The sequence below is a fragment of the Lissotriton helveticus genome, chromosome 11 (assembly GCF_964261635.1).
Source record: "Lissotriton helveticus chromosome 11, aLisHel1.1, whole genome shotgun sequence".
Taxonomy (NCBI): Eukaryota; Metazoa; Chordata; class Amphibia; order Caudata; family Salamandridae; genus Lissotriton; species Lissotriton helveticus.
Genome location: NC_136072.1, coordinates 321102177 through 321117667, shown reverse-complemented (window position 1 = coordinate 321117667; position 15491 = coordinate 321102177). Strand labels below are relative to the sequence as shown.

Sequence of the window (15491 nt, the reverse complement as noted above, 5' to 3'; positions counted from 1 at the left end):
AATGCGCAAGCAACAGTTAGCAAGTGTGACTCCATTTTGTATTTTGCAATCCCCATTAGGCTGTGTCTTGAACTAGTCCTCATTATTCATATTGCTTGCCTCAGCAGAACACTGTATTCAGCTATTATTTTCTTCCTTGTTCAAGGTTGAATTCTGACTTTCTAATGAATAGGCCATTCTGCCCTGGCATTCCTATCCTTGTGTGTAACTTTGCTCCCACGTTGGGAGATGCTGAGACTCAGTGCGGTAACCGTAAGTTGCAGATAGCTTGTACCCATCTGGCAGGTGGTAGCTCATCCTTCTGTGCCTTGTTTGTGTATGTTCGGCCCAGGCCAGTAACTTTCCACTGTGGGTGTGGTTGGAGACTCTTGGGAATAATCATTAAGTGTTGCAGACTGTGGGGAATCAGTCCCTTGGCAGACATCTTAGGGTGCAGATCAGATTGGACTTCTCTGCAGAGTATTGCTAATAAAACTTGTTTCTATCCTCTACTTTCTGGCCGACTCTTCATTCTTGGAAGGCATAGCAGGTGGTTGTAAGCAACCCAAGTGGCCCCTAAGGGCTACTTCATTCAGTAGGACTGATGCTTTGCCAGCTCTTTCCACTTGAACGCGAACTGAATAGGTAGATTGACCTTTGGTGACTTTCATGGGATTTTTTTATGAGTACCCAGTCAGCTACGGTAAATGGTTGAAAAGACACTGTTTCTGTGATCAAAGTACCTTTTCATGTTGGTTTTGCTTGTAACACTTGGGAAAAAATTGTCCCTTTTGAAGGAGTAACAATGTTTAATCGTTCACTTAACCAAGAAGGGAACACGCTTGTATGAGCTTCTCCACATCTAAGCAAAGAAAATGGTGTAACACCTGTAGTGCAATGTGGGGAAGTATTATAACACCACACATTTGGCCTAATAATCATTCCAACATGCATGTTACTTGCCAGTGCTGTTTGTACACCTTCCTTGATAAATCTGTTGCCTCTTTCTACTAAGTCATTGGATGAAGGTGTATACAAGGCAGTACGTGTGTGATATCATGCAAAAGATTTAGACATGCGATAAGAATGAAATGTGAACCATTGTCAGTAACTATTGGTTTAGGTAAACCTTCTATCAAAAAAACTTGTCTTAAAAATTCAATAGCTGAGTCAGAATCCGCAGATTGCACAAAGCAAAATTAGATCCATTTAGAATGATAATCAATCAACAGTAGTAAAAACCTCATGTAAGCAGGTAACAAGATGAATGGACCTACAAAATCGAAGCCCAATTTCTCCCAAGCCACATTAGGATAATCTACAGGATGCAGTGGAATATTATGTGTCTTCCAATGTTTGTCAGAGGTGAGACATTCAGGATATTTATCAACCCAGAATCTTATTTGGACATCAATCCCTGGCCACCAATAGTATTGTTTGATTTTCATGATGGTTTTGTGGAACCTAAATGCCCTTGATGAGCATGTCTAATTATGGAATCCCCTACTTTTGTCGGAGGTACGTACAATACCTCTCTCATGAGTAATCCATTGTCTATGGATATTTCATCAGCTACCCGTTCAAAAGGTTTCAAAGAACCATTAAGTGTCCTTTTTTCCAGCCAACCTTGAACCACATGCTCCCAGACTTTGCCCCAAGTTTCATCCTCTTGGCAAGCAGACGACCACTCTGACTCTCTCAGATCTGCACACAAATCAAGATTGATGGCATCCACAGATGCCACACTGACAACATCATCAACAGGGTAATCCCCTTCCTCATCTTCCACATGCATGTGTGAAAGGCAGTCTGCACGAAAGTTCTTACCACCTGGGACATGCTTAACCTCAAACACTGTTATATTGTTCTTAGGTTGTTATATGGCCCTTAGGGACATTGTCGACATTGCTAAGTTAGCATGAGCTTTGCTTCATGATGCTGCTTTTGCGCACGTTACTACATTACTTTGTTTGGCAAGACTCTGTTTCTGCCTTTCACATGAGAACAGCTGCTTTTAGCGTTCTCAGCCTTTTCTGGAGTTTAGTCTGAGCACGATGTGCAAGGTCGATAAACAGTGCCCCTTGTTATTCTGTTCTGGTCAGTCCCTAGCACCTAGATATAACATGCTACACACAGCTGCAGTACTGAAGACTTGAGCTTTGATATTACGTTGTTGCATGTTGCTTTAACACACTTGGAAAAAGACGTTCCATGGAGAAGAGCTCTGTTGTTCTTATGATGTAAACTTTATATTCAGGCTTCAAGGTATGGGGTCTGCTGTCAAAGCCCAGAGATCTTCCTTTATATAAAATAAACGTCTTCTAGTCAAGAGGACAGTGGTTAGGCCTAAATGCCCTTTTTTCCACAAGTCTTTATATGATGACTTCTCCCTTTGTATTCTTTTTTTTTTTTAAATATTTTTTATTGAAGATTTTTTTCACATATAGCACAGCACAGCATTTAATGTAAGAGAAATGAATGAGTATATATAAAAAAAAGAAAGGTACACACATTAGTTATTTATCCATACCAAATAAAATGTTCCCAAATTTGTAGAAAACTGTATAAACCATAAAGAAAGACTCTTACTTGCCTATTCCATTAGCACAGAGAGGGATCTACCCGTACATTGTTACTAGCACCACTCCACTGTTCCTCTATCCAATCCCCTTTTCACAACATCAATGGTTTCCAAATCTTCTTACCTAATGCCCTACCCTTTTTGCCTTTCCTTCCGTATATCCCTTTTTCAAGATTGTAAACCGCCAATAAACTAGCAAGCCAGTGTTGCACAGCTGGGGGAGTCTTTTCCATCCATGCCCTAGCGAGCAACAATCTTAAAACAGCCATAGCTAAGAATAGGAATTCTTCGTATATATTATTTTGTTCTGATGTCACACCTAGCAGCATTAATTCTGGAGTAAGGACAATGTTGGCCCCTGTAACCTGTGATAGGAATTGCTCAATACTTTTAACCAATGTATACAGTTGCGGACATGTAGAGAAGATATGTATAATATCAGCTTCTGGTTCAGCACAACGAAAGCACGTCGTCCCTGAGGTGCCGCCCCATTGGGCTATTCTAGCCGGGGTATGATAGAGCGAGAAGAGCGTTTTGTAATGCTGAGATTGCAGCGGGGCTGAACACAACACTGTACAACCTAGCTCCAGGGAATCTTGAAATCTAGCCATCTCGACCCCCAACTTATTCGTCCATTTCCCGGTATGCTTCTCCATATCATCTGGCTTAGTGATAACTAGATTTGCGTATATACTACGGATTGTGGCCCCCCCTTCCCATTCCTACCAGGTCCAATATACAATTGTTGTTGAATCCTGCCACTCCCCCTCGTTTATTGCACAGATAACTGCGTACCTGCAGGTATTTAAAAAACTGTTCCTTTTTATATTAAACTTATCCTGCAGTTCCACAAATTGAAAAATTCCCTGGGGGCCCATCAGATCACCCAGTTTTCTAATCCCTTTCCCTGCCCATTCTGCCATGACTGAGTCTGAAAAGATTTCTAAGGGGAGGGATCTGTTTTTATAAAGCCGAATATATCTATTATATCTTCATAAACCCGCTCCCTTCAAAAAGGCCTCCCATACTCTATATGCAGCCTGTACTGTCTTGAATCGTGTCCTTTTAAAGTATGATGAGTCCATGCGATTAAGAAATGCGTTTTCCGCTTCCGACCCAAGAACAGTGGCATAGACCTTGGTGGAATTGGCTGTAATCTTTGTACCCAGGCCTCCCCCTCCTATCAATCCCTGTATATATTGTATTGTAGCCGCCCAATAATACAGTCTGAAATCTGGGGCCCCCCATCCTCCTCTATCCCTGGGGAGAGAAATTAATCTATATGCCCTCCTAGTCTTTCCATGGGCCCATATAAATTTATTCAGAACCGCCTCTATCTTACTAAACCAGCTTGATTCAAAGAACAATAGGATTGCCCTAAAAAAGTATAAAAACTTTGGTAAAATAATCATTTTGATCACATTCGTGCAGCCTACCAAAGTTAGATGTAAATTATTCATTCGTACCAGATCTGAGGATACTTTGGCCATTAGAGGTGACATATTAATTTTGACAATGTCATCCAAATCTGCTGTGATCTCCACCCCCAAGTATACGGCAGATTTCACTACCCGATGATCACTGCACACAGCATATGAGTTTTTAACAATCTGAGTCTTCTCCCTATTTATTCTGTATCCTGAAGCCACTCCAAACCGCTGGGCTTCCGCTTCTATCTCCCGGATAGCTAACGTGGGATTAAAGGAAACGATTGCCACATCATCCGCATAAGCGAATGTTTTGAAGTGGCTTTGGTTTATGGTCACTGGCGGTATGTTAATATTGGCTTCTAAACTCCTAAGCAAAGGATCCATGTACAGGGCAAATAGTAGAGGTGAAGAAGGACACCCCTGTCTAGTCCCTCTATGAATCTTAACCGAGGCTGTGTACCCCATGTTGACTTTTATCCTGGCCGTTGGTCCTGCATAGAGTGCCTGAATCGCTTTAACGTATCCTGCACCTAGCCCGTATCGGATAAGTACTGCCCATAAATAGTCCCAGGAAACCCTATCGAACGCCTTCTCAGCATCTAAAAAAGGAGCTGCAATAGGATCCCCTGGGACCCCTGTGGCGTCAAACAGGGTGATTACCTGCCTGATGTGCTGCGTGGTTCCCTTCCCAGGTATAAACCCATGCTGGGTGTCACTAACCAAGCCCTCTATCACTTTTGCTAGTCTATTGGCTAGTATCTTTGAATACACTTTTGAGTCTGCATTCATCAAAGTGATTGGCCTGTAAGATCCTGGGGCTGTACTGATCTTCCCTTTTTTAAAAATAACAATGATGTCTGCCCCTCTCCAAGACATTGGGATCGAGTTCCCCTGTTGGGCCTGCTTCAGGACATGCAACATCTCAGCGATAATCACCCCTTGAAATGTCTTATAGAATTCCACTGGCAGCAGATCTGGGCCTGCTGCTTTCCCAGCTGGAAGATCACCTACTGCCTTAAGTACTTCTTCTAGACCGATCGGGGCTTCTAACAATGCCTTTTCTTCATCCAAAAGGTGCGGTGCGTTTTCACCTATGCTCTGGGCAAGATATTCCTTTATATCTACTCCTCCATATCCATCTTCTAAGTTATATAAGTCTGCATAGAACTGTCTGAAGGCTTCTCTAATTCCCTCTGTATCCCTCCTAAGAATCCCTTGATTATCCATGATCTCCTTAATCTCCCCCGATGCCAGTTGTTGTCTGGTTCGGATTGCCAGGATATGCCCGACTCTTTCGCTAAGTTCAAATGCTTGCTCTTTCTTAACTAAATATTTCACTGCCACCTTGCTGCTGATTTCCTCTAGCACCTCTGCTTTCAGTTGTGTGATTTTAAATAACTGTGACTCCAGTGGCACATTCTTCTGTATTAAAGAGCACAACTCTTCCTCTGCTTGTCCAATTGTCTTTACTAGTTGTTCCACCCTAGCTCTTTCCTGCTTCTGTTTAAACAAGGTGTAACTCAACGTTTCCCCCCGAATTGCCGCTTGAATGTATCCCAGACAACCCCTGATGACGCACTCTCCCTGTTAAATTCCCAGAACTCTTGTATCCATTTATTCATATGCACAACATATTCTGTATCCTTCAGAAGTGCTCTTTCAAATGTCCACCCATTATCTCTGCCTGCCGCCCCCCCCAAGTTTACCGCCAGGACCAGAGGACCATGATCTGAAATAATCCTTGGGTATTTCTGAATTCTAGATCTTGCCAGCAGGGAGTTAGAAATTAAAAAGTAATCTAATCTTGCCAAGATCTTATGTGGTGCGGAATAAAACGTGGTGCCATCTATCGACGGGTGAAGCCCTGCACACACATCACATAGTGAGTTATTTTGTGCCATGTCTGTAGCTGCTCGAAGTACTCGTTTTTTCCTGCCAGCATATCCCTGCCCTAGTTGTAATCCATTGCCAGACGGCATATTAATATTCAAATCTCCACAGCATATAATTGGTTCTGGCCAATGCGCTAGTTCTGCGTCAAGATATTCATATAACTCTGGGTCATCCTCAGTGGAACCATAAACCGAGGCAATTGTGAACTTCGCACCCTTATGTATTATTTCAGCTAACACCCACCTGCCCCACTGGTCTTCAAGTTTCTTAACCACTACGCTATCCTTCCCTTTAGCGAGTATCGCAACACCCCTTGTCTTAGACCCTTGCCTTGTGCACGCCAGGAGTTGAACCCCAATTGGTCTAAGATGAACGTCCTCCCTCCCTCGACATGCGTTTCCTGCAAGCATATCATATCTAGCTTCATTGTTTTAAGCACTGCGGTCACCCGAATCCTTTTCTGAGGATCATTCAGGCCGCAGACATTTATTGAGGCTATTCTACAACTCATCTAGAATACGACAAAATATTTCTCTGTGTACCTGTCTATCTCTAATGCTAAACCGAAAAAAAAATAATGTGCCGTGCTATTTGTGCTTTGTGCCCCTCCCCTTGCGCCCCCCTATCTCCCTCTTCCCCCCTTCTGCTGCCCCCTCCCTTATCCTCGAACAGAGCATCCCACCCCCCCTCTCGCGCCTCCCTCCCCCCACCATTTCTTGAAGCATCCTGGGACCAAGGGGCCCCAGGTGTGGGCGACCGAGTGATCCGAGCATCAGCGCTTGCTTGATCGCCTGAGTTATCAAGAGACTTTAACCATATAACAGCTCAGCTGGCTAACTTTCCCCCTCCTATTTTCTTAGTTCAGAGAGTTCATGCAAGTAAGCTTCTGCTTGGATCTCGCTTATAAAGTTTCTTGATGTTCCTTTGTAGAGTACTCTTAATCGTGCTGGATTTAGCAGATAGACGGTTGCTCCGATCTTCTCAAATGGGGCAAAGAGTTGTCTCAACCTCCATCGGCGTACAACCGTTGCATGAGCAAAATCCGGCCGGACAAAGAACTTGTTTCCTTGATATTCTTTTCTACTCGTTGGTCTAGCCAGGTCATAAATTGCTTCTCGTAAAAGAAAGTTTCCGAAGCAGACCAGAATAGCTCTTGGATACTGATTTTCTTTTATAGGTCTCTTGGGGAGTGTTAGAGGAAAGCGATGAGCGCGTTGGACTTCTCGTTCCAATTCCCATTTTGAAAGTTCGGGCATGGAAGACTTTAAAAGGTTGACAATATATCCCTTGACGTCACTCCCCTCTGCCCCTTCTGCAATTCCCAAGAAGCGGAGGTTATTTCTTCTCCCCCGGTTCTCGAGGTCCTCCACCTTTGTCATTAAATCTTCAATGATAGCAGTTTTAGACTTTTCTCTACTTTGAAGTTTAATGACATCTGCTTCTAGATTTTCTTTGCGACTCTCCACCGAAGCCATTCTGTCCACTATCTCCGTACAAGTATTATCTACCTTCTGGATAGCGCCTTGGAGTTGTTGAATCGTGTCGTGATTCCTTTGGCTATCGGTTTTAACATCCGAGTGAAAATCCTTTATGGTCCTCAGGACCTCACTCAATGATGGTTCTACAGAAAGTCCTAGTTTGCCGGTATCATGATGTTGTTGTTTTTCCTTGCTCTTTTCAGCTGCCCCATTTTTTGGATTTTTAAGTTCTGTGTCTCCTTTAAATGTAGGGGTCAAACTTTTCCGGAGGGGTCTAAATTTTTTCTTTGTTTGGTCCTGGTTACTCCCATGATCCGTTGTTTCGCCATCTAATGATTTTTGAAGTTTTCTAAGTTTGGGTTTTTTCTTCTCCACCTTCTTTTTGGATACCAAATCTCGACCAGGTTCAAATTCAAATTCAAATTCAAATTAGTCTTTATTCGATATTTTTTCAATCATAAAAAGACATTTTACAATTAAAAGTTGTTTTTGTTGCCACCCACACCCCACAAGAATACAATATCCAAAATGAATCATTTCAATCTAATCTAAAAAAGGATATATCAACCTAACTCATCCTATTTACATATTTACATATTTTTAAATATATAATATTAAAACAATTATAAAAACAGTTATAAGAGCAGAATTCATCAATACAAAATATATCAGTTACTTATGCAGTATTCATAGTATGTCACTTACTAAATACAATGTGCAAATTTGAATAGCAGGATATAATGGCTATCCCTAAGGTTACTCCAAGCTCATTTTACGTGCCCGAATGATCCACATCCAGTGGAGGAATTTCGACATGGCTATAACAGGCTGGGAGGTGTCAGTTCTTAAAATCCTAGCAGCCTCGTTTGCTGATTTTAAGCCCAACTGAGCACAAATCGGTTTTAGCCATGATCGTCTGGGGGCGCTATATTCGGGGCAAGCAAACAACACATGTCCAATATTTTCCTTATGATCAGGGCAAAAGGGGCACCTTGAAGTTTGGTTCTTATACCATTTTTCAGTTAGGGCATTTAATGGTAGTGTCCCCACCCTCAATTGGTGATACCTCTTCCGGTCACCCTGGATGGTAATCCAATCCCAGTAAGATTCTAGGGCCGGTGCATGCTTGAGTTCTAGGAAGTCATTAGAAAAAGATCGATCAATACGGCTTCCAAAGCACTTAGTCTCAATCATGCTCCAATACAAATCTCGAAGTATTTTTTTGGGTGGGAAAACATTATTAACAGGGTCATCCCACAATTGAGATAATCCCATAGCCCTATAGATATTTTTTACCTCTCTCATCCATACTATTTTGTGTCTTGTATCCTGGGTTCTAACCTCAAGGATGCCTTGGGCGTACTGAGAGAGTTCTGGGGTTACCCATAACCTCCTCCAGTAGGCAACTGATCTATACCTGGCCATATACTCGAAGCTGTGGAATCCCAGATCATGATTTAGGGGTAGCAAAGGGGTTGACATTGGTAAGCCAGTGATGTTGCGGAGAAATTTATTTTGTGCTACCGTCAACTTTGTGAGATTACTAGGCCCCCAGAGTTCTGCCCCATATAGAACCGCCGCTCCAACCTTTGCGTTATAAATTTTTAAAAACGGACTAATAGGTTTGGAATGTGAGGAAAATAATTCCTTGATAAGTGCTCCTGTCAATTGAGCATGCCTTGTGGCTAGCTCGTTAGTGTGTTGTTTCCAGTCTAAGTTGTAAGACAGGGTAATACCGAGGTACTTAAAGACCTGGGTCTGTTCAAGTTGAACCCCGTCCATAATAGCCTTCCCTCTGATGTGTCTTCGTTTGTGTAAGACCATACATTTTGTTTTACTTGTATTAATAACAAAAACATGGTCTGCACAAAACGATTCAAAAACTCCAATGGCCCTCTGGAGTCCCTGTTGAGTCTTAGATATCAGCAGGGTATCGTCCGCAAACATCAACAGGGGGATCAGTCTTCCTGCCAACATTGGGTCATCTGTAGGTTGTTGTTCGAAGTACCTGATCACCCTGTCGATGTATAGCGAGAAGAGCGTTGGAGCTAAAACGCATCCTTGGCGTACTCCCTTTTCAATAGGAAATTTATCGGTAACGCTGCCCTGCTGGTTCCAGCGAACTTGCGCAAAATTATTCTCATGCATTCTAATTAATAAGGACAAAATTTCATTTGGAATACCCTGTTCTTGTAGAGTATTCCACAACTTGGGGCGAGGAACTAAATCAAATGCAGATTTTAAATCAACAAAAGCTGCAAAAAGCATCCCCCCCAAGAAGAACAACGCGCCAATATATTAAAACAAATCTAAAAACTTGATCAATAGTGCTAGTGTGGCTACGAAAACCTGCTTGCAAGGGTGACAATATGTCCTGTTCGTCAATCCATCCATGGATGCGCTGCAGTAAGAGCCTCGCCAATACTTTTTGTATACATGCGATCAGGCTAATAGGCCTATAATTACCTGGATCCGAGCATGCCCCTTTTTTAAAGATGGGGATTATCTCTGCTCCCTTCCAAGTCTCAGGAATGGGCGAGCCCTTCGCGATACCATTGGCTAGGAGCTGGATATAGGTAGCCCATAGGTCTTTATCATGTATAAACAAGTCTGCAGGGACAGAATCCAATCCTGGAGCTCTAGCTTTGGGTATGTTATTTAGTGTTTTTAGGACGTCTGCTTTAGTAAAGAGTAGGTGGCTCATAGTGGTGTTTACAGGAGCCACACACACTTCTTCATCTCTATCCTCAGCAGCAAACTGGGTCGAATAATGGGAAACCCATGCTTCTGGTGACACGTGGTTCATGGGTTCACCTCTTTTGGCCCCCCTTCCCCATTTAACAATGTTCCAGAAGGAGGTCATAGACCTTTCTTTGCTAGCTTTTAGGAGATCCCTCCAGTAGCCTTCCTCCCAGTCCCCTTTTGCTCTAGTTTGCATTTTTTTATACGTGACTCGGGCGTCCCTTATCTTGTTTTTATCTTTTGTTTTTACTGCATCGGATAGGGCCCTATAGGCAACCCTACAGGATTTGTTGTACCACTGATCTTCCTTCCTTGTTGGCCTACACTGCTTTTTAGTAACTTTTTTTACAAAAAAGGATTTCAATTTATTAAAAAACTCATCATGGATCATAGTTATTTCAGATGTCGGAGTGACCATAGTGGATTTTCTCCTTAATCCTCTAATGGCCTGAGTTGTTAAGTCCCTCATAGCTATTATGCTTTCCTCATCAGTTGCACAATTTGACCATCTGATACGTCTATTATCATTTGAGAGAGTTACTTGAACATTTCCTCTCAGTTCATTTCCTTTCGATAGGTCAAACAATTTGAATGTCAAAATTAATGGGTCGTGGTCACTTTCAACCCTTGGCTCAATCCACATATCATCAACGCTAGCCCAGTTCTCTTTATTAATCAAAATATAGTCGATGCGACTATGTGAAGTGCCATTGGTAAAGGTAGGGGCACCCTGTTTATCCGAGCCCGTTCTTCCGTTAGTGGCCCGCAACCCATACTCTACACATAGGACTTTTAATTGGAGTGCAGCCTCGGACCACTTTTTAATAGGTATTAAGGAAAGCTGAGGGATATCCCAGATATAGTCCTCTTCTGTCGTAAGATCTACATCTTGGTTATCAAGTGGTTCGAAACAACAGTTAAAATCACCGCCAACAATAACATTAGCGTTCAAACAGTATTGTTTTAAAAGAGAATCTAGCTGATCAACCGCCTCAGTAGGTTTGCCACCTGGTAAACCCCTCGAGTAAATATTTAAGATATAAAGATCCTTACAATGGGGTCGCTGTAATTTAACCAACAATATATCAGGACTGTTAGTAACCAGTTGAAGAGCTGAATGTTCACTGTTCTGTTTGACCCATGTCACCAGGCCACCCTTAGACCTTCCCCTTAAACTCGGTATAGCTGAGACATAAAAATGTAAATAGCCTTGAATAGGTTCTGGATCTAGCTGCCAGGTTTCCTGGAAAAGGATTATATCCTTCGCGTCCAGGAAAGTTGACCAGTCCTGTGATGGAATTTTACTTTTTAAACCTGCAACATTCCATGACATTAAAATAAATTGAGCATGCACATTGTCATTATTGGGTTTCATACTGCTAGATTGACTCTACCTATGTTGTTGGGGAAGATCATATTCATTTGTATTATTCCCACTTACAATCAAATTTGGGGATAAATTTACATTTTGATCACTTTCAACAATGTGGTCAGATTGGCCAATGGGGTGATAATCATCTTTTGTAACGCCCAGATCGGCCTGTATGTTACTAACATTTATCAGTGTATCGGCTGTCTCAACATTTGTCTGGGCTATCGAGTCTATCGAGTCTCCCCCTGCTCGAACACCAGAGGGAGTAAGGAAAACAGAATTACATCTACCCAGTCAATCACAATCATTTAGCCCTGATAGAGCTTCATATCTGTTTCCTAGGGCCATACCCCATTCGTTAAGTGGAACCTTTGTTCCTCTATTGTTTCTCATAATGTCCCACACAGGTCCCGGAGTCTTGGGAAATGTTACATTTTGTTGTTCCCCATAGAAAAATTTAAGGGTGAGGGGGACAACAGTCCCAGATCTTCTTTGTGGGGGGGAAAATATGATTTAAGACATTGGGTAGAACAGCCGGATGAGAAAAAGTCACTATAACACAGTCTCCTTTAAACTTTTTCGGTCGATTCCCAATCCAAGCAACCCTTTTCACTGACTTAATTTCGCATGCAAGCTGTTGCTTGCCTCCTGGTGCCATCTGCATGTTTCCCGTTAGCCAGTGCAGTGCCTTACTGGACAAAGATGCTGGCGATTCCGTTTGGCCATCCATTGATGGAGGAACGTTAGCCAGCACTAATACCACTGGAGAGGCTTCTTCAATAAATTGGAGGGGGTCCGTTTCCTGACATATTATTGGCGGAATTCTTGTTATTGCTGGTGCATCGTCAGTAGCCAGCGACTGGTTGGTAGGGTTAGTTGGATTTTGGACTGCACAAACAGGGAGCGTCAACCCACTCCCCTTTTCTGTGGAACTTCTCACATTGTTCTCAGTTGGATGTCCCGGTTTTGATACCAGAGTTGTTAGCTTGTCAACCCCATCCACAGCCTTAGACTGAAGACCACTCATTCTTTTTACCTCGGCATTTAGTTTGTCGATCTTAGCAACTAGAGGTTTAATTATGGTTTTAATTTTAAAGTCTATAATGTCAGCTATCTTCTGGAGCAGATCATCGTCCCTGTAGCTTTTATCGTGGTCGTGGTCATCTCCATATTCAGTGGTTTTGACCTTATTTTTCCCTGTGGGTGTTGCTCTTTTTTTCCTATTTCCCGAGCGTAGACCTGTCCGTTTTTGCTGGGTTTTTCTACGTGTTCTCGCAGGTCGAATTTCCTGTTCGGGAGATGAAAGATCATCAGAACTGTGGGCCGTAATCTCATGATCAGAGTCGTTATTGTTTTCTAAATCTGATGGCACTATATTTACTACATCGTCCAACATGAGACTGTTTTGGTCAACATGATTTTGGCTCGAATGAACCGTAATATCTATCAGATCCGTAGGGGCATCAAGCGCTGTGGAAACTGACTGTTGTGGACTTTGGGTTGGGCTTAATAGCTGTAAATTGGGAGACTGACTTAGACCCAGTGACTGTCTCCTTTCGTTATTAATTTTAGCAACCACCTGGACCATATAGTTGTCTATGGATTTTGTGTTATCTGGGGGCAGTTTTTTTGACATATTTTTTGGCATGTTAAACACTGCGTTGTTGCTTATCCCGATTGGCAAGAAGAATTAGCAACCAGAGACTCTTACTTCACCGGCATATAAGTGGCCCAATAGGATCGCAGACAGTATCAGATTACGTGTTGGCTTAAGCAGAAATGAGTATGCAAGACACTGAAACTAGAACATACAAGTCATATACCGAGAATGAAATACTCCGCTTTGCATTCATACAGGAAGAAAGGTATTGATAGATAATTATATTGTCCTTACTTGTGAGACAAAGGGAGTGGCCCAGTCCAGTCACGGCCAGTCTCGGACTGTCGCAGACTGTCCCGCCCTTGTCCCGGGCTTCTCCCGGCGTCACCCGCGCGCGTCCCGCGAGGCGGGAGATCAGTCTGATTTTTAAAGCGCCACCTGGCGCAAAGGGGGCGTGTCCCACGACGTTCTGCTGGGGCTTCTGGGCCAAGTAGTCTCCCCGCACAGCGGCCGCGCCTTGGATGTTTGTAGGCAGCGGCGGCAGGGGAGACAGCAGGCAACACAAGGAGCACCAGACAGGGGGCAGAGCAGCAGCAAGCTCCCTGGGAGTACAGCGAGCGGTGATGTGGGTCTCTCCTCGAAAGTCGCAAGGCAGATTTCCCGCTCCCCCGAAGGTCAGTCTGATTTTTAAAGCGCCACCTGGCGCAAAGGGGCGAGTCCCACGACGTTCTGCTGGGGCTTCTGGGCCAAGTAGTCTCCCCGCACAGCGGCCGCGCCTTGGATGTTTGTAGGCAGCGGCGGCAGAGGAGACAGCAGGCAACACAAGGAGCACCAGACAGTGGGCAGAGCAGCAGCAAGCTCCCTGGGAGTACAGCGAGCGGCGATGTGGGTCCCTCCTCGAAAGTCGCAAGGTAGATTTCCCGCTCCCCCGAAGGTCAGTCTGATTTTTAAAGCGCCACCTGGCGCAAAGGTGGCGTGTCCCACAACGTTCTGCTGGGGCTTCTGGGCCAAGTAGTATCCCCGCACAGCGGCCGCGCCTTGGATGTTTGTAGGCAGCGGCGGCAGGGGATACAGCAGGCAACACAAGGAGCACCAGACAGTGGGCAGAGCAGTAGCAAGCTCCCTGGGAGTACAGCGAGCGGCAATGTGGGTCCCTCCTCGAAAGTCGCAAGGTAGATTTCCCGCTCCCCCGAAGGTCAGTCTGATTTTTAAAGCGCCATTTGGCGCAAAGGGGGCGTGTCCCACGACGTTCTGCTGGGGCTTCTGGGCCAAGTAGTCTCCCCGCACAGCGGCCGCGCCTTGGATGTTTGTAGGCAGCGGCGGCAGGGGAGACAGCAGGCAACACAAGGAGCACCAGACAGTGGGCAGAGCAGCAGCAAGCTCCCTGGGAGTACAGCGAGCGGCGATGTGGGTCCCTCCTCGAAAGTCGCAAGGTAGATTTCCCGCTCCCCCGAAGGTCAGTCTGATTTTTAAAGCGCCACCTGGCGCAAAGGGGGCGTGTCCCATGACGTTCTGCTGGGGCTTCTGGGCCAAGTAGTCTCCCCGCACAGCGGCCGCGCCTTGGATGTTTGTAGGCAGCGGCGGCAGGGGAGACAGCAGGCAACACAAGGAGCACCAGACAGTGGGCAGAGCAGCAGCAAGCTCCCTGGGAGTACAGCGAGCGGCGATGTGGGTCCCTCCTCGAAAGTCGCAAGGTAGATTTCCCGCTCCCCCGAAGGTCAGTCTGATTTTTAAAGCGCCACCTGGCGCAAAGGGGGCGTGTACCACGACGTTCTGCTGGGGCTTCTGGGCCAAGTAGTCTCCCCGCACAGGGGCCGCGCCTTGGATGTTTGTAGGCAGCGGCGGCAGGGGAGACAGCAGGCAACACAAGGAGCACCAGACAGTGGGCAGAGCAGCAGCAAGCTCCCTGGGAGTACAGCGAGCGGCGATGTGGGTCCCTCCTCGAAAGTCGCAAGGTATATTATTGTTCTTTATATCGGTTGCTTCCAGATTGACAGTTGGCGAGTTTTCATCCTCGCTAATCGTGCCTCCAATTTCACTTTCAATTTCACTAGAAATCGATAAGCCAGTTTCATAGATTTCGAAGTTAGATTCCTCTGACGATTCTTCACTCCCAGCTTGTACTTTTTTATCTCCAACTATGGTTTGTCCATTAGCGTGCACATAGTCCAGGTCTTGATCGATCAAATCTACGGCCATTACTGCACTTGTGCTAGTTAGATCTGGATTTATTTAGTCACTGGGAGTCTTATTCTTCATTGCGTCCTTTAACTTCCCATTATTGTTATTATTAGTGCTGTTATCGTCTCTTGTATTGCCTTCCTTCAAGGGTTCCTTTGAGAGCGGTGTGAATATGTTAGAGATCCTTGGTTGTGTCTCATCACACAATCCCGTTAACTTTGCTGCGGCCTTCAAA

At 44.5% G+C, this 15491-nt stretch overlaps 1 protein-coding gene across 1 annotated transcript in view; it reads right to left on the bottom strand.

The window, feature by feature from the left end:
- The window catches only part of KIF1A (kinesin family member 1A), a 2072061-nt gene that overhangs the window by 604358 nt on the left and 1452212 nt on the right, over positions 1-15491 (bottom strand). The window lies entirely within an intron of this gene.